This window comes from Corvus brachyrhynchos, unplaced genomic scaffold (assembly GCF_000691975.1).
Source record: "Corvus brachyrhynchos isolate BGI_N302 unplaced genomic scaffold, ASM69197v1 scaffold54, whole genome shotgun sequence".
In the NCBI taxonomy this organism is placed as follows: domain Eukaryota; kingdom Metazoa; phylum Chordata; class Aves; order Passeriformes; family Corvidae; genus Corvus; species Corvus brachyrhynchos.
The window spans coordinates 2095151-2113303 of NW_008237902.1; the positions used below are offsets into that span (position 1 = coordinate 2095151).

General features: G+C 45.3%; 1 long non-coding RNA gene across 1 annotated transcript; it reads right to left on the bottom strand.

Annotated features, from left to right (window-relative positions):
* Positions 1-2325: 2325 nt before the first annotated feature.
* On the bottom strand, positions 2326-17272 carry LOC108446425. The gene is made up of 2 exons (XR_001861590.1): positions 17188-17272; positions 2326-4878 (listed from the first exon to the last, which is right to left on the bottom strand). It is a non-coding gene; the product is annotated as an uncharacterized LOC108446425 (long non-coding RNA).
* Positions 17273-18153: the final 881 nt, after the last annotated feature.

Consider the following 18153-nt stretch of genomic DNA (forward strand, 5'->3'; position numbering starts at 1 on the left):
CAGCAGAAGAGCCCCCCCGACCCGTGCATGTGTGTGTATGTGTGTGTTCCCCCAAAAAAACTTCGCAGAGTTTCCGCGGAGAGGTGCGGAGCGGCGCGGTTGCCGCCTGCCTCCGCGCAGGGTGACCCTGCTGTGCGCTCCCCAGACGAGTGTTTTGGGCTCTGGGTGGTTCAGGACTGCCTGTTGCCAGATGCTTTCCGCAGGATTAAAAACAATGACAGCAGTGTCGTCGGGATAGAAACGGTTTCTTAAAATAATAAAAATAATAATAATTGGAGATACAGCATACATCTTCCCCAATTCCCGGGGGCCCTACAGAAGTTGGCTTGCACTGTTTTAAACCCTTGCTGCAGAAGATTAAAATTCAAGTTAAAGACTCTTTCAGTGACAATCTGCCATCATCTCTTAGGATTCGTTAAGCTGGTCAGCTCTAAAACTGTGAATTACCAATTCTAAGCCATTAGGAACTGGAGCTACCATAGCCAGATGCTCCCCACCGTACGACCCTGTAGTGGCTCCTTATAAATTACGAAACTTGAGTTAATTAGGCTGCATCTTTCTGCCTTGGCAGCCTGTGCTGGATGTTTTCTGAACGTTCCAAGTACTTTGGCACTTCCAAGGATGAAAACAGAGTAGGAGAAGAGCATCACTTTGGTCATTCTTGGGCTTGCTGTGGTTCTTAGGACTAACACTGGAAATAGGGTCTTGAAATTTGGTATGAAGCAATCTTTTATGGCCTTTTAGATAAACCCACCCAAATTAGTCATGTTACTGGGTTTTGAAGTGCAGCTCACTACACAGTAATAAACATGCCCAGTTCTGGCAGCTGAAATCTCTCAAGATGCTGCTCTTGGGGGCACCTGCTGCTTCAGGTGCTCAGAGCCTTCTCAGCAGCCTCCCAGGGAACAGGAAACATCAGCTCCTGGCTAAAAAGCCTTTCCTGGGATTACAGGAGCAACGGGATTCATGAGCACAGCCCCTGTCTTTAAGTCCCTGACAGGACTTCACCTTCACCTACAGATCCTACCTCATCTACAGCACAGGCTGCCTTAAGGGATATTGTGAAGGTCACTGTGTTACCTGGTCCGGACATCAGAAGTGTCCAAAGTCAGGCATTCCATACCAATTTCTGTAGATTTTCTTGTGCACACATACTCTAATGCACTTCTTAGTTACACTGTCACATTCTGATCTCTCTGTGACACCGGCACACTGTGGATCTGCTCAGTAAGTCAAAAAGGAAACCAATTTTAGCCAGATCCTCATCTTATCTGCATAACCAAAGACTGCCTAAGGAGCGATGCAAGGGCTGCAAGACACAGACAGGCTGTGACAAAAGGATAAAACTCTCCCAAAGAAGCAGATTCTTTCCGTGCCCTTGCCACAGGCTGTGTAACACTAACAAGTCATTAACCCAAACTTTTGGCTTCTGATGGCTGTATTGCCCACACTGCGGGTGCATAGCTGGAAACCTTTAGCCTGAATTGCTGACATCCATCTTTGTGCAGCTGGAAGCAGTGGGTGCTGTGCTTGCATGTATGAAGTGCTGTATCATGTTAAATACTCTGAAAACGCAGACGTTATGCTTTTCAGATGGAGTACCCTGAATTAGTCAAAACTGACCTTAATCCATCCACGTCTCACTCTGACCCATCTTTAGAACGAGTGTTTGGGGAGGATTAATGAAGGTGCTGAAGCACTGAGGCAGTGTAGTGGAAAGTGCTATAGAAAAAGCCGTGAGGAAATTAATAATTCTGTCTTTCGAGGAACCTGCAGGTCCCTGCTCTGGTCCTGTACAGCATGCTACAGCCTTACCACCCTCTGGGCCATTTCTCCAGGATTTCTGGAGTACACTTCTAAAGAAAGTCACAGCATGGCATGGTAGGTCCATGGCATGCCTAGTTGCAACCTCAGTACATTTTTACCATCCAGAACATGAGCACCTTGCTCTGCTTTGAAAACTGCACAGAGAAATATTGGTGCTGTATTTTCTATTGCTGTGAAGTCCAAAAGTGGTCAGACATGTGAATAATGTGCTGAATAATGTGCTCTGCCTAGGCTCATGTGCTGAACAATAGGCATTGCTGAGCCCCTCGCTGACCATCTCACTGCACACACACCAACGCAGAAGGAGAAGAGTATCTGAACATGCAATTAAAGTCATGTTCTGCTTTGACAAAAGGATGTAGATGAAGTTGCACTGACAAGAGTTCGGACATTTCTGGTTTTGTGTACTCCCCTTAATAGATTTTTGGCTACCATATATGCACACTTAAACACAGCTTGTGTACAAATGCATAAACGTGACACACACAGAGACAGCACTTGATGGATGGTTCTCCAGAAAGGTCATGTATATGTTACATACAACACTCAGTTTACATAGTATGACATTTATGTAACACTTACGAAGAGCTTTGACAGGCTGTTGTCAGTTGGCATTTGCTAAGAGAGGAAATAAATCTAATAATAAAAACAAAAAAAAAGCATTTTGGAAGAAACAATACTGCACAAATCCTTTAAAAGGACAGAATTGTCTGCACAACAAAGGCTTGGCTGATTGATGCTAAAATAAGCAGTTATGCAACAAGTAAGAAATACGATCTCCAGGGAAGAAACCAGCAACATTTCTCTTTCATCTTCATTCACCAGTGCTTATTTTCGCAAACCTGAAAGGAAAAATATAGGCAGTCTTTCGATGATGAGCACTCAAGTAGAATTAACAGATGTTTTGAAGTGAAGGACAGTCTCTGTGAGTTTTGTATGAGTTCTGCAGAGTTAAATCCCATTACTAATCCTGAGTTCCCCAAAATGCTGCAGAGCTGTCACCTCAAGGCTGCTTTCCCACCTTGGGGGAGCATTGTGCTGGAGTGATTAGGTGTGAATACCTGGATTTTAGGGGTGAATTGGCTCACCTTAGAGCTACAAAAGTGTTAAAGCAACTTCAGGAGAACAAGCATATGAAATAGTTCATCTTCAACTCTTTGGTTTAAAAAAACCTCTCAGTAAGAGTTGAGACCAGTGAAAATCTCAGTGCAGAAAAGAGAGAAGGAGGAAAGCCCAGTTGCCGCGTTGGCATCAAATTTGATTACCATAGTACAGGAGCATCAGACGGATGGGACAGGTCCATGGGAGTGCAAGTAGTCCCCAAAGAGAGCAAAAATCCACTGTCATTTTGAAGGCAGATAGAAACATTCTATTTTCTGACATTAGCTAGTGAAAAAAACACGAGGGAAGCTCAGCTCCCTTAGCCCATTCCTACTGCAACACCCATCCAGCCCTGGTGCTGGGTGTGGGAGGACCACCATGGAGCAGGGAGCTGCTCCAGTGACAGAGAGCTCCTGGAGATCCCTCAGAAACATCACACTGCTTGAAAACAGCACAGGAGACACATAGCTGCTATTTTACTGCCTTAGATGCCTTCTTTTGAGGCCTCTGGTAGCCAGAAGTCATCAAAATAACCTCATGGCTACTTTAATTCCTTTCAAGGACGAGGGCAGTGCACAGTCATTCCACGAGGGGAACAAAAGGTGATAAAAATCTTGCTCCATCCATATTCCAGCTGGGATCATCCAATATCCCAGCTATAGTCAAGATATTTAGTTTTTATTAAAATATGTATTAATTTGGAGAGTAGTAAGCAGATGCAGCAGAAGGAAAATGAACAAGCTCTGTTCTAAATTACAATAATAATCATTCCCATCTTCGAGAATGAACTACGACAGATCAAGGGAGAGATGGCTGCTATGGTCATTATATAAACTAATCCCTTTTCTTTCTTATTCATTCCGCATAATTCTTTTCCTCTCTGAAGCTAAGGAAAAACACTATACTTACAGGAGAAAAAATTTGATTTGGCAGATCAGTCGATAGTGAGATTTTGTTTGCTGTCTCAATTACCTTCAGTAGCTGGAAAACTGGTATCAAAATAAACTATAAATTAAAAAAAAAAGTAGATATAGCCCTACAAATGTCCATCCCTTGACAGATAGCTCAGTAATTCTCTATGTTCTAGCAACAGCTGCTTTAATATCTTTCAAAGAAATGGCAGCCTCACTCTGTCTGAAGGGATTACCTTTAAGGAATGCATCCGTAAGTGGCTTTGTGCAAAGATATGTTCTTGTGGGGTTTGCACTGCATTTTTTCTGCCAAATTTCAAGATTCCTTTTTCGTTGTTGTTGCTGTTGATTTTCCTGTTTTCTATAAGTTTACTGCTATTGCTTAATGCATCTAATACATCCCACATTTCATGCATTCCCCAGACTGGAAGAGCTGGGGCTTTTAGAGGGCTTTTAAGGGTAGATTGGGGAAAATGAGGACCATCAGCGGTCAGGTGAACAGCTTCCTGTGACAGGAGAGCTGCTGTAGCTCCTCCTGCGTCAGGGGGATCCTTGGGCATCTCAGCAGACCACTGCAACTCCCTTCCTGGCTTTCTTTCCTTTGCTGCCTTTTTGCTGCCTTTTCACACTTCCCACACGCGATGCGGTGAGGGGATAATGCAGCTCCTTGGACCACGTAGGACTTCATGTGAAGACATTTGACTGCTACAGGCAAAACTCTGGTTCTGGGTGATGGGTGGTGAAAACAGAAGTAGATTTAGAATAATTCAGTTGGAGGGGACCTACAAGGAACATCAGCTTGGGTTCAGCTGCCTCAGTAGGTCTGCTCTCCCTCGTGAAAGGCTATCCCACAGGCAGGACATGCCATTGCAAGCCCTTGTCCTGCCCATTCCCACCCCACAACCTAGGAAAGATCCACCGAGGTGTAAATGCCATCGTGTTGTACTCCCTGAGCAGGCCAGCAGAGCTTTCCTCCTCCTGCAGGTGTCCTGGCTTGGGAGGGAGGTTCACAGTCCAGTGCAAGCGCGTGTCTTCCTACCTGCAAATCCCACCACAGAACATGCAATTATTCTCCCAGTTCAAAAAAAAATGAGAGACATTAATGATCCCAGTCACAATTCAATGCACCATTTGAGTGAAGGGTACATATGCTAAACAATACATGCATCAGGACTGCATTAATCCACATTTTATATGGATTCCCTCTAGACATTCAGTTTATAACCAAGCTGGCTATTTCCCTGTATTTCTCTGGAGTTGGAGGGTGTGAAAAAGACATTTCCATTTCATTGACTAAGTTCCCAAGGGGAGAGTTTATGAAAGTGCAAGTGCATAATTTACTGCCTGACAGGATGAAGATGGTATCTGGTTTTCAAAAAATAGTGTACCCTGAAAAACAAAATTGCTAGAACAGACATTTGTTTTCCTTAAGTACCATATTTTAGAAGCATTTAATTTAGCTTAGAAGCACCGTTAAAAATATATGCATTGTAAATTGCAGCTGTATAACACGATATTTATCAGATAATGTCACTGAATAGTTTCCTGTTGCAATATAAATGCCAAGGCATTTATAGAAAATAAATGTTGAAGTAGTGAGCTTTCTTTTCAAAGTGGAAAACCATTATCTCATCTGAAAGTCATAAATAAAATTATGAGGGTTTGCTTACAGGGTTGGTTTTAAGCATAGGGGGGCTGACATGGACACACCAAGTTCATCCATCCATCCATCCATCCATCCATCCATCCCATCTCCCAGTCAGAGGAGCAACACACCTGGCATGGCTCAACTGGTACATGAACACAAAAAATATGTGTCTAAAATAACTTTTACATACAAGAAGTGGCTGGATGGATGGACAGCTGATTCACTGACACGTCAGCAGGACACACCACACAACAGCACCCAGGTTTCTGGGCAACATTCAGGAGAAAATACGTCAATCCTGGTAGCTCCTTGCGGAGGAGATCCCACACTGAGCATTTCCCGTCTGTGAGCACTGAGGACCTCTAGGCTGTGCACCATATTAGTAAAATGTCACAGCAACAAGAGCATGGAGACATGTTAGATCACCCATTCTGTCGTCTCCTGGGGTAGGGTTACAGCCCTTCTGCGGAGGATGTACCAGCTACTGATTTGAATTTACCTTTTCCCTTTGAAAGTAGCCACTCTTCACTAGCCGTTCCAGACTGCTGAGCAGCCCCACATCTGTCTGAGCTCCATGGATGAGCTTTGGTGAGCTCCACAGATGACAGGCAACCATTGAAACAACAATTCTTGCATGCCAGGACTTTAACACATTGTATATGCAATGCATACCCCCTTACAATGGTTATAACCTTCAAATCAATCCTACCTGGCAGTGGAAGTTTAACATTAATGACTTTCTTATTATGGATGGAAAAACCTTTCAGAGCTAATGAGCAGAAACAAGATCACTTGCTCCTAGCTGAGGAGGTGACTCCGCGGTCACGACCAACACTTGGGGCAGAGCTGTAAGTGCTTGCTTTAGCACAGCCCGAAGAGTTGGTCTGGCAGGTTACACTGCCTCTGCCTTTGGAGCTGAGACCTGGGTTCAGAAAATGCTTTAAGGTTCTCAGCTCCTTAAAATAAAGATACCAGGAAAAGGTTCTTCACCCAGAGGGTGGTTGGGCACTGGAACAGGCTCCCCAGGGAGGAGGTCACAGCACCAAGCCTGACAGAGCTCAAGGAGCATTTGGACAACACCCTCAGGTACATGGTAGGATTTCTGGGGTTGTCCTGTGCAGGAGTTGGACTCGATGAAGTATGGGTCTCTTCCAACTCAGGGCATTCTATGAACACTATCAGCAGGGAGGAGGCAGCCACCCATCACCCTTCCCTGCAACAGGAGCTGGGGCTGTGGTCCCAGGGGAAGCCTTGCTCTCCCCAGCCAGGGACAGCTGTCGAGGTGTGAAATTGGGGGGGTTCAGTTTAATTTTATCTTGACAGCCAGGAGAAAACAGGACTCGACCAGTTACACGTTTAATTTCCAAGCTGGTCCCGAAGGGCAGGAGGAGCGGGTGAGCCAGCGAGGGTGAGCTCCTGGCCCAAGCGTGCCAGGCATCCCGCAGTACCCTGGGGTGGTGGCATCTGCCCTGGCATACCTCAGGGAGCAGCAGCCGCAAGCCTGGCTGCTGGAGGAAAAATAAACAACTACAGTGAGTCACAAAGGCAAGCAGCATATGACGGGGACAGGTACTTATGCAAATAAACTGTTAACACCCAGCCAGACAGAGCTGATAAGCCTCCTAGGCCAGCTGGAGGCTTCTTCATCCTGCTGGGGGGAGGCGGAGGAAAACAGCTCTAGGACAACAATAGAAACCGAAAAGCAAGAGCAAGGCAGCTCTGGAAAGGCTGCACGGGGATGCCTGGTTTGGGTACCAATCTGCTGCACCCTGCCATGCCAGTGTGTCCCTGGGCTGCTCTGCTTCCAGAAGCATCCTGCAGTGCCAGCGTGGGTTAGTCTGTGCCGTGGTGCTCGTCACTGAGATCTCCTGGGGGTGCTGGGCGCCTGCCAGGACACGTTTCCCCCCATGCCCACGGCAGCAAGGTACTCCATTCTGAGCAAAGTTTGAGATTTGTGAGGTTGTGGAACAGGGGGTGCATGGGGAGCTGCCTTCCCGTTTGGAATATTCCTGTAATTCTTCCCCCTGCCCTCTCAGCTGACCAACCCCCTCAGAAGCATGAATGAGTGGCAAATTATCCTTCTGCAGCACTGCTGGGGATCCCCCCGGAAGCTTCATATCTGGCCTGGCTGGGCTGCTGATAATCAGATAGAGGGGTTTAAAATAATCAAGCCTAAGCAGCTGAAATCCAAACTGGAATAGGTAATGGGGTCAGAAAACAAACACTGCAGCCCGGGCACAGGCGGGGGCTCTGCAGGGCACCACACACTCGAGGTGGGCTGAGCTGGGAGCTGTGTTGCTTCCTCAGGATGCTGCCCAAAAACCAGAGTGTCCCAAGCCCTGCACTTCTCTGGTAGTGGGAAAGCTGTGCAGAAGACCCCAAATGTTTCACAGGGACTCTTGAGAGCCCTCTCCCCCCATTGCAGCCATCACCAAAAGCCTGAGTTGTAGATGAAAGGATTTTGCTGCCCCAGAGCTCCGATAGTCGCAGTCCCAGCAGTGCCAGCAGCTCAGAAGATGTGGGACACCTCCCGGCTCCTGCAGCATCATCACCCACTCCTGGTTCATGGGTCCCCATCCCAAGCTGGCTCTGCCAACACCTCCACCTGCCTTGTCTGTGGGCAGGGAAGAGGGGACAGAAGCACCAAGGAAAGGGAGAATTTTAAGTTTAGGGAATTTGTTTTGCCCACTGCTCAGATTTCCAGCTTGTTTTAATGACGTAATGCTCCAATGGTGAGAAGCCAAAGTTTGCCCTTCCTGTGGTTGTCCCTTAGGAAAAGCATATTACTGCAATGTGAAACTGAAAATTGAAACAGGCTGGTGCTTCACCAGAGAAAAGGCCTCTCCCTTTTCCCTATTCAGTGAGGCAGGGATGAATGTTGTGAGGTTTGAAAGAAAAACTGAAAAAGCCTTTAATTAATCCCTGGAGGCTAAACCCTGCCAGATATGGACAGGATTTCTCCTCTGCCTCCTTTTCAGAGCAAGAACATGAAGCTGCCTTCCTGCTGCAGCTCTTTCCGGGGGATTCTCAGGTCTCAGAGGAGGATCCAAAGCATTTTCCAGAGCTTTTTTTGTGGAGAGAATGGCTGCCAGGGAAGCCTCATTGCTGTCCCAGGACAGTGAGGAGACAGGGAGCCCCTGCTCAGACTTTTGGAAGCTTTTACCTGCTGGGAGGAAACTTTCTGAGTTCAAGGTCAGGTCTGTTTGTCTTCCCTCCTGACAGACGTAAACTGTTATGCAATATTCAGGAAGTCACTTTTATCAGACTCAATTCAATTTCTAAGATTAAGAGCACGGAAAAACAAATACTAGTGCTGGATGGAAAGTGCTGGCACTAACCAGTCCAACACTGTTTGGACAAGGATTGCTAATAGGGTATCTCTTATTTCCACAAGTCAGTAGAGGCAGGTTACAAAATATGCTGCTTTTTATGGGAGGCTGATGATGAGGAGGAGGAAAATTAACTGTTGCTTAGAGGGCAGAAACCATAGCGAAGTTTTTTTGGAGAGCAACTTCTGTGTTTGCTACTGCAGCATGTGGGAGCATCCCAGGGTATAAATTCGGGGCTCAGCCCCTGGCAGAGGGCAGAGGACTGCACTGTTAACAGTACCAGTGCTGGACACCTTTGCTTGGCTACAGCTGCCCTGGTGCCTGGCAGGGGTATGGCTGCAGGACAGGTAAAGGCTTTGCTCACAAAAAACCCAACGTGCAAGGGAACAGACAAAATATAGAGCATGTGCAGTTTTCACAGGGATCATCAGCTGGCACAGCACAACAACTTCATTCAGAAAATGTACTGGGAGAAGGCACTGGAGAAAAGAAATCTTAACTTGCAGAGGGAAAACTGTCCTAAGCAAGACCCAAGCTGATCCAATGATCCAGAAGTCCTAGGGTCCTTAAAGAAAAACAGAAGGAACTGCAATGGAGGAGGATGGATCATTTGATCTGTGGAGCTCCATGCCAGGGATCACACCAGCCCCAGCCCAGAAGACGTACCTGCTTTCATGACACTTTTTGCAAACAAGGCCCTTATAAAGTTTCAATCATCACCACTATTGAGACTAGTTCAGTGCTTTCTGTTGGTATAGGAAAAAATGTTGAAATTTAGCTTCCAGCACTGTAAACTCCCTTAATTCAGTACTGTGTATATAGATATTATACACAGAGAAAGTTAAAATGTAGAAATAAGGAGCTCGGGAGTTTGGTAAAAGCTAAAGGAGAACCTGAGGTTTGAAAGAAAACCATTAGCAATAGCAGATTTGTGAGTTCAGCTGTGGGAAGGACCACAAAATCCTAGCACATGCTATATATCTTCTTTTTATTGACTGCTTTGTGGGAAGCTGCATTTCTTGTTGGAGTTGGGAGCTACAGCTTGCACTCTGTGTTGATTTTGATTATAGAGTGGTGGTAATTAAACCTCTGGAGCATTAAGTTACCATTTTAACCAAATGCCTGCATTTTATCTTGATGGGAAATTGGGAGTGAGACTCAGATTTTCACAGTAAATAAAAACTGTTGGCTGTTTCACAGATAATCCTTTTCCTCAGCTTATGTATGAGAAAATCCTCCTGTACAGTTTCTTCCATCCTTTTGCAAAGGCACACACTCCTTGAAGAAGCTCAGCAGCAGCACTGCCAGGTTCTGCACACTGTTCATCTTGTAAAATAATAATTATAATCATAATGTGCCTCCTTAATGACACTTTTAATCCAGAGACCAGTATTCTTATCTCCATGTAAGCAAACAGAAGCATGCAGAATTTTGCTCCAGTGATATAAGTGGCCAAGGTCAAAGTCAGGAGTTACCCAGCACCCAGGTTCAGTCTATCAGCAATATCCACTGCCTGGCTCTGAGGTAACGCTCTTATCTACAGACAGATAGGAAAGGTGCAAATCTGGTTAATTCTTAGACAGTTCTGTGTTGACAGGCACAGGTCTGCCTCGCTGCACACCTGTAGCTTAGGAATTGGCCATTACAGCCATTTCAGGTTGTTACTTTCACTGAGTACAACCCTGAGCCTACCTGGACAAGTGACTGAACCAGGTGAATCCCTTAAATCCACTATTTTATTGCAATTAACAGCAATATTGCTGAAGTAAGACTGAGATGCTCAGCAAAAGGCTGTGAGGCCGCAGTGTGCACTGGCTGCCTTCCGTGCAGGCAGGGGCATTAAGTGCTCTGGAGATCAGTGATTCTGATAATAAACAGTTGCTTGTGCAGAGGATTGGGCTCAGCCCTTTCAAAGCGCAGCCGTTGCCACAGAATCTTTCATCCTCTGCTTTCGGAGTAAAGTGCATCCTCCCTGCCCAGAGCAGCAGCAGGTTTACCACAAAATGCTTGCAGGGTTTGCCGTCTGCAGAGGCAGGTATTACTCACCCAGTGGCTCCTCATGCAAATGAGCTGCTGTCACTGGGATAGCAGAGCCAGGAGCTGGAATTGAGGCTGCTAGAGATGCCCATCTGTGCGTGCCACCTGAGACCAGGGACAGCCACAGGATTCCTTTGGGACCATGTTTCTCAGCAGACAGTGTTCCTGCAGATCTGCAGGTTCACTGGTCACACTGGAGCCCCGGGAGCTGCATCTTTTGGTGGGGACCAGAGCCTGAGACTGCATCACTTCACCTTCACTATCACTCCCCCTCCAGCCATTTGTTGAGAGGAAATGTCTGTCACAGCACATGGGGGCAGGTACAGAGACTCCTGCACACCTCAGGAGAGCTCCTGGCTGCACAGCTCCCTCAGGCAGAGCTCTCAGGAGGAGATGCCTCAAGCACACAGAGCTGCTCCCTCCTCAGCAAGGTCACATGAACTCAGGCGTGGTCTGTGTCACCGGCCAGAGATCAGGAGCAGCACTGCTCCTCAGCGTCCCACCCCATCTGCATGAGGAGTTTGGGATCTCCTGGTGGAAACCCAAGAAAACCCTGAAACAAAGTTGTGATGGAGGCTTCTCTAGATAGAAACACAGTTGCTGCTGATGTGGTTGGGAACTCAAATAGAGTAGGGCAGCTTCCAATTCGAAGAGGATCACAAAGAAGTCACTTATTTTGGAGAAACCTTGAAGGAGTACAAATTATTCTATTCTTATCTAATAAAGGTAATGAAAACTGAAGTATTGCTACTGATGCTACTGGATCCAGGATTTCACACCTTCTTCCTATCATACCATGCTGAGATATGATGCCCTCCAAGTGTAACTGATAAATCCCTCAACCAATTTCCAACTGTTCTATATCCTGGTTTTATACTCTAACACAAACAAAACAAAAAAATCAACATAAAACCCTCATTTTTTTCCAAACCAAGCAAACTAAGGAAGGAAAACAGATCTACTTAATGTTTCTAGATGTAAATATTTAGGGTAAGAGAAAGAAAAAGCTGATTATCTTCTCCATTTGACAGGACAAATATAAAAGCATCTTCTTTGAAAGATTTATCTAAGCATTATTCGGCATTCTGACATTAAGGGAAATGTTGCCTGCTTGCATCTTTTCCCAGGAATGGTAAACCGCTCTGGTGGTTTGGAAAAATTTAAGTAAGAATCTATTTTTCAATTATTTTTCTTTTTTTCCACAGACCACTGCCATTCTTTATTTGAGTGATGGCCAGAGTTAAAAAGGATAAGCCACCACAAGACAAAATTTTCTCAGAATATTTTTCTGCTATGAACTTCTGGAAACAGCAAAAGAAACCAAGTTTGTGTGAAGCTGGTGTCCCATCAGGAAGAACCAGGCTGGATACACCCACAGTCACCAACGTTATGTGACACCAGGTAAGTTACCAGAATCAGTAATGATATAAAAAAAATCTATTAATCAATAAATAAATTGGGGAGATACCCAAATAACTCAAAAAGACTGCAAGAGCTCTACAGAGCAGCTCAGTCACTGTTTTCTACCCCTCACACCCCCAATCAGTCAGGAATAGGTTGTTTTCTGCCATCCTCCTTCTTTTCCCCATTTTCTTTTCACCCAAGTGATAGCACACTGGATTTCTCTGGAATTATGTCTCAAATTTGCTCTTTTTATCATGTCTAAAACTTTTTTTTTTTAAATAATCTCCTCCAAGCCTCCCTCTTCTTGCATCTGTTATTACAAACTTCAATTTTAGCAGCTACCCTCAAGGCCACATCAATTCACTCCACAACCATACCAGTCCTTCAGTTACATAATTTACGAGCTTCTTGCCTTCTACTCTTTATTCCTGTTACCTTTGCACATCTCCTCTTACCTGGCTGAACAGCCTACCTACATACAGCCAGCCCACAACCTTTACCCCACCAGGCTCTATAATCCTTCTGTCAGCTCCTTCCCAAAGCACAGACTCACATTCTGCCCAGCTTTCTTTTAAGCCTGGGAAAACCTTCCCGATAAAATCTGAACAGCCACTCCTTTCTCCTCCTTCAAAACTATCCTTACATCTCACTTCTGCCAAAAAAACAGCCAAACTCAGCTTCGGCTGTGGCTGGGCAACATGAACCAGGATTTTCTTCCCTCCTTTCCTTGCTCCCTACCTCTGCTCTCAGCTAAGCATTAGCCTAACCAAATTATGCTACCAAAGCAATGTCGTTGCCACACACACACATATATATATGTATATACACATATACACACATATTTTGTGTGTGTGCATGTGCTGTATCTCCTTGGTTCCTAGTGCCTGCAGAACATAAGACACTCAGATTGCCGTTTTCCCTCTGCTTTTGCAGAGCACGTCACAGAGCCATGGCTCAATTCCTGTGCATGCTCCCAGAATATAAACATGTGCTGATAACAGAACAGTCCCTGGAGGAGAGGTACAGCAGAGCTGGGAACCAGCAGTGAACTGCAACTATCACTGGTGCAGAGCAGACGGGGAAAGGAGATCAGACTGATCAGATAAGGGCCTGGAGTGTCAGGACAAGGGGGAATGGCTTCAAACTGTCAGAGGTTGGTTATTACAAGAAATTCTTCCCTGTGAGGGTGGTGAGGCCCTGGCACAGGTTGCCCAGAAAAGCTGTGGCTGCCCCATCCCTGGAAGTGTTCAAGGACAACTTGAATGGGGCTTGGAGCAACCTGGTTTAGTAGAAGTTGTCCCTGCCCATGGCAGGGTATTGAAACTGTGCTTTAAGGTCCCTTCCAACCCAAACCATTCTATCATGATTCATTGATGAATAATAAATCAAGATTACAGTTAAAATATCCTTTATGTAGTAAAACACTTGAATTAATTAAGCACAGAGGAATAAGATAGAAATCTCTCGCATATATTTCCAGTGACTCCAGCACATGATGAATCTGAGAAATGCAGCTGAGGTGTGAGGACACAACCAAAGTTATTGTACCAAGGTGGGTCTGTACTGCCCAAATGTCCCTTTTCCTGTTGTCATGATGTGGGACAAACAGCAGGTCTCACATAACACAGGACCAGGTATGTTCCCAGAAAAGCTGAAGCCATGGCCAAGTAAGAGGCTTGGAGTATGTTCCAGAGTGGATGTTGCTGTGGTTCCAGGTAAAATATTGTGTATAAAATATTACACGTGGGGAGCTGAGTGTATCACTTGGCTGGAGAGGATGACACACTTACAAAAATCCTATTAGGATGTCTTCAGTGTCCAGGTACCCTTAAAAAAGCTGTTTCTAAATAGTTGATATAAACTGCAGGTTTTTTGTAAGTACAAACTATGTAGTTTCTGTGTTCTTTGTAGATTTCTGTGACAAGAGTGAAATACAAGAGCAGAGAGCACTGAAACTGGTGGTATCAGGTGTGAGAGTAAGTGACCACCAGCATGCTCAGAAGCTCCTGTATTTCCCTGGTCCAGCCCACCGCAAAGCTTACACGCAGTTAGAAGCATCCCAGATTCCCTGTACTTAAACTAAACTTTGTTTCCAGCAAAAAACTCCCAGAGTTTTCAGCCTTAACTCCTAAGCCAAACCCCATATTACAACAGCTAAAATGTCAGAGCTAATTAAGAGGAGGAAGCCATGCAGAAACCAGCCAAGATGTGCATCTGCCACCAAGGAGAAACCCCATTCCTGCAGTGTGTGCCAGGACCCGGCGTGCACACCACGTCCTCCCAGAGGCAGAGGGCTGGCTGGCAATTTGGTCAACCCTGAATGACATGCTGGAGTGCTGACTTCCCTTGTGGTTTCAAAAAAAAATTAGCTTTAAACCCATGATTTTAAGTGATGCCCAGGGGTATGTTTAAGGAACAGCCAGCCAAATTCCACCCTGACTGCTGGAGCACCGTTGGGCTCTGATGGGGTTGCGCAGTAGATAAGAGACCACAGTGTTTGGGCAATTAGTTTTAACCATTATTATATAATATTGATGTCATATTGACTACACATATATATGCTGGCACGGGGACTGGAATTACATTGATTTATTAAGTTGATAGCATGCACTGGTGCCAAGCTACCAGGTCATTGATCAGCTGCCTGGGCTGAACTTCAACGTGTAATTTCCAGCACAATGTGACTGATCAGCAATACCATAATTGGTTGCAAATGTCCTTCCTTCTATTTGTTTTGTTAAGTGGCTTTTTCATTAACGCAGCAGAGCCAAGAGAATAAATATGACTTTACTATTGGACTGCAGGCAGAGAATAGCTGAGAACTGGATGCAGACTGGGACAGGACTGCAATATTGTCAAGCCAGCACTCTTCACTCCTTTTTTTGTTATAAATTTTCTATTTTCCTGCATTTAGGGCCCTGATTGCTTCAGAAGAGATGGCCTTTGGCTAGAAGGGACTTGGCTGACACTATGTTCAGTAAAACACAAATTTATTGAATTCATGCCCCCAAATGCTCTAATTCAATAGGTTTATTATTCGGCAAAGCCATGATGTCTCTACTTAGAATATGGCCCTCAGATGTCCCTGCTAAGAGAGGAAACTAAGTCCAGTCCTTGGAAACAGGCTCTCTGCTCCTTACAGTAACACCCAGTCATCTGAACGAGCTGGAACACTCAGAATTAGGCACAGAGACTGCAGGGGAGGTGGCACCTCCCTCCTGAACACCAAAGCCAAGGCTGAACCAAGCAGTGGGTCCCTTCTCCAGAGCCTCATCCCAGCTCAGCTTCTGCAACACAGCCCTGCACATCTGCAGGATCACATGAAGTGAGCCTTGTTCTTTGAGAGAGCAAAAAGTGCCAGATACGCTCTGGGCCTAAGTGAGTTGCAAAGTTCCTGAAAATACTGACTCAAGCGTTGTATCTGTGAGCAAGTGCAATATTTGAACAGGAGAAAGACAGAAGTGAGCTGCTGTGGCACCAACTATCCCATGAAATAGCTCTGTACATGACCCAGATTATTGCATGCCCTTTCTGATTTCCAACAGATAAATAAATCATTGTTTTCTGGGTGTGTGACTCCTCAGTACCTGCTTTTAAATGCTCTTTCCACCTGTTATTTTACACTGTTCTATCAATGTCAGCCCATTTCTGGCTATATTCTAAACATACATAATTGCGTAGGACCAGAGCAGGAGTAGTGGTTATCCGGTGACTTCACAGCAATGAAACATTATTACAGACCTTTCACATGAGTCACCACAATGCGTTAGAGGAGCAAAGGCAATAAAAAAAATAAATGTCAAAAAGAATAAAGGTATTGAGTCAGGAGAAAAGAACCAATCCATTATTTTTCACTGTTTTCAGCTGTTCAGGACTTTATACTTTGATAATTTTCATCCGCTGGACTCTGCCAAATAGAGCCATTGTTTCTCTCCTGTTAGCTCCCTGAAAATATCTGGCAATGGTTTACTCCAGCATGAATAAAACTAAAGACTAAGCTACTTAACCAATGTGTGTTCTTTGAAGTATTGGATTTAAATCTCCAGGATGCCAGCATGTTGCAAACAGGCACACTTCATTAGTGATGCTGAAACATTTCCTCAAAAGAAATCAGAATGGAAGTGTTTGATATCTATTGTTTTATTTTCTGTTCAATTCAGTTGCAGGTTTCAAAGGGCTCTGGAGGGCCAGACCTGCAGGGCTGCTGGAGCACCAGCACTGGGGATGATGCAATTTGACTGAAGCAATGGTGAACAAGGCATCATTCCCTACCTGTTCAGGGCATACTGGGCTGAGGACTCTGATTTTGTCCACACTTTATAAAGAGCTCAGCATAGTCATTACTCAACAAATAACTAAAAGAAACAAGTTTGTAATTTGGTTTGTTCAGAGGGTTGTAAATTATTAGCATTTACTATGCCCTGCTGCATGTACAACCCAGGGAAAACATCCTTCATGTAAGGGCCTGTCCTGCAACTTCTGCTCAGAGTGTTTGCTCCTTGAGTGGGGTCACAGAACCCATCATCCTCATTAATGTGATGAAGCAGCAGGCACCCTCCCCCTATATTTAATTTTGAATGTGCTCTTCAGTGCTCCAGTGCCTGGACCTGCTGAGCCCCCCCACCTCCCATCCCAACTTGGCTCCTTCCCACATTGCTGACTACTTCTGTCCCATCAGAAGACTACTGCTCCTTCCAAAGCCTAAATCCCAATTTCACAGGAGCTCTACCTCCCCAAAATCCAGAGCAGTGCTCCCAGCAACGTGCACAGCAAACCAGAAGGTCGCTTTTCATGTAAAGGGCAACATAAATGTGCCCAAAACAACTGGAGGGATGCATTAATTGAGCCTTGAGTTTTTTCACCCCTGCTCTTGGTAGGGAAGAAGGTTTGCAGCTATTCCAGAAGTTTTACATGAGAGGGAAACACTCACCAGCTCTCAATGATCTGTCAAGGGCAGTGTCTGCTTCTTGGCAGGAGCCTCTGCTGAAACACCAGCAGGCATCTCTCCTGCTCCCAGCACAGCACTGCTGCCAGTGACTAAGCAGTTTCTATAAATCAAGCTGCAGCAGAGTTCAGAAGCCTAATAATAATCTGCAAATGTACAGTAATAATAATATGGTGGTTTTAATGGTAAGAAGGTCACAGATAAGTATAATAGGCATTCTGATGTTGAGACTTGTAGCTTGGTTTTGAATAATTTTAACTTTCTATTTGATGTCTAGTCTTAGAGCAGTAGAAACTGGAATTAAACAATGCAATTAAAACACAGCAAAGCTGTAATCTGATTTTATGTCCTACTTCTAGCCTTGCTGCTTCACCTTTTCCTCTGAGCCCTTCGTCTCTCCCACGATGAAGTATTTGTCATTGCCTGTTTGGGGGTTGGAACCGGCTTGCCTGCTGGGATGCCAGCAGTGCTGCTGTTCCCCATCCTGCTCTACCTAGCAGCAGAGACCACCACAGCAGGTGGATGTTCGTGGCTTGGCTGTGAATGTCCTCCCCAGTGCCACAAACACCCAAGGCTTTGCATCCCAAATGCTTGACAGCACCCCTGCAGCTGGCACAGGACAAGTGCTGCTCATTCTTTTTACTGTAACTGTCTCTTTAATACTTTGTTTGTATTGGTACAACTTAATCCAGCTAATTGCTATCATGAACCAGCAGCACATTAAGGCCCTGGCTATAAAGGACTATTGTGCTGCACCAAACGTAATCCCTCTTAAAATGTCCTGTGTTGGTACCTGCCAGTTTTCCAAGATTCCATCTGTGTAACACACTGACACAAAGGTTTTGCAGACCTTTGATGTCCGTGTGCCACGGCAAACATCTCCAAAGCAGGCACAGCTTTGCACTGCCGGCTCTTTTGGGGCAGGAATGGTTTGTTCGCGTGTGTTCAGTA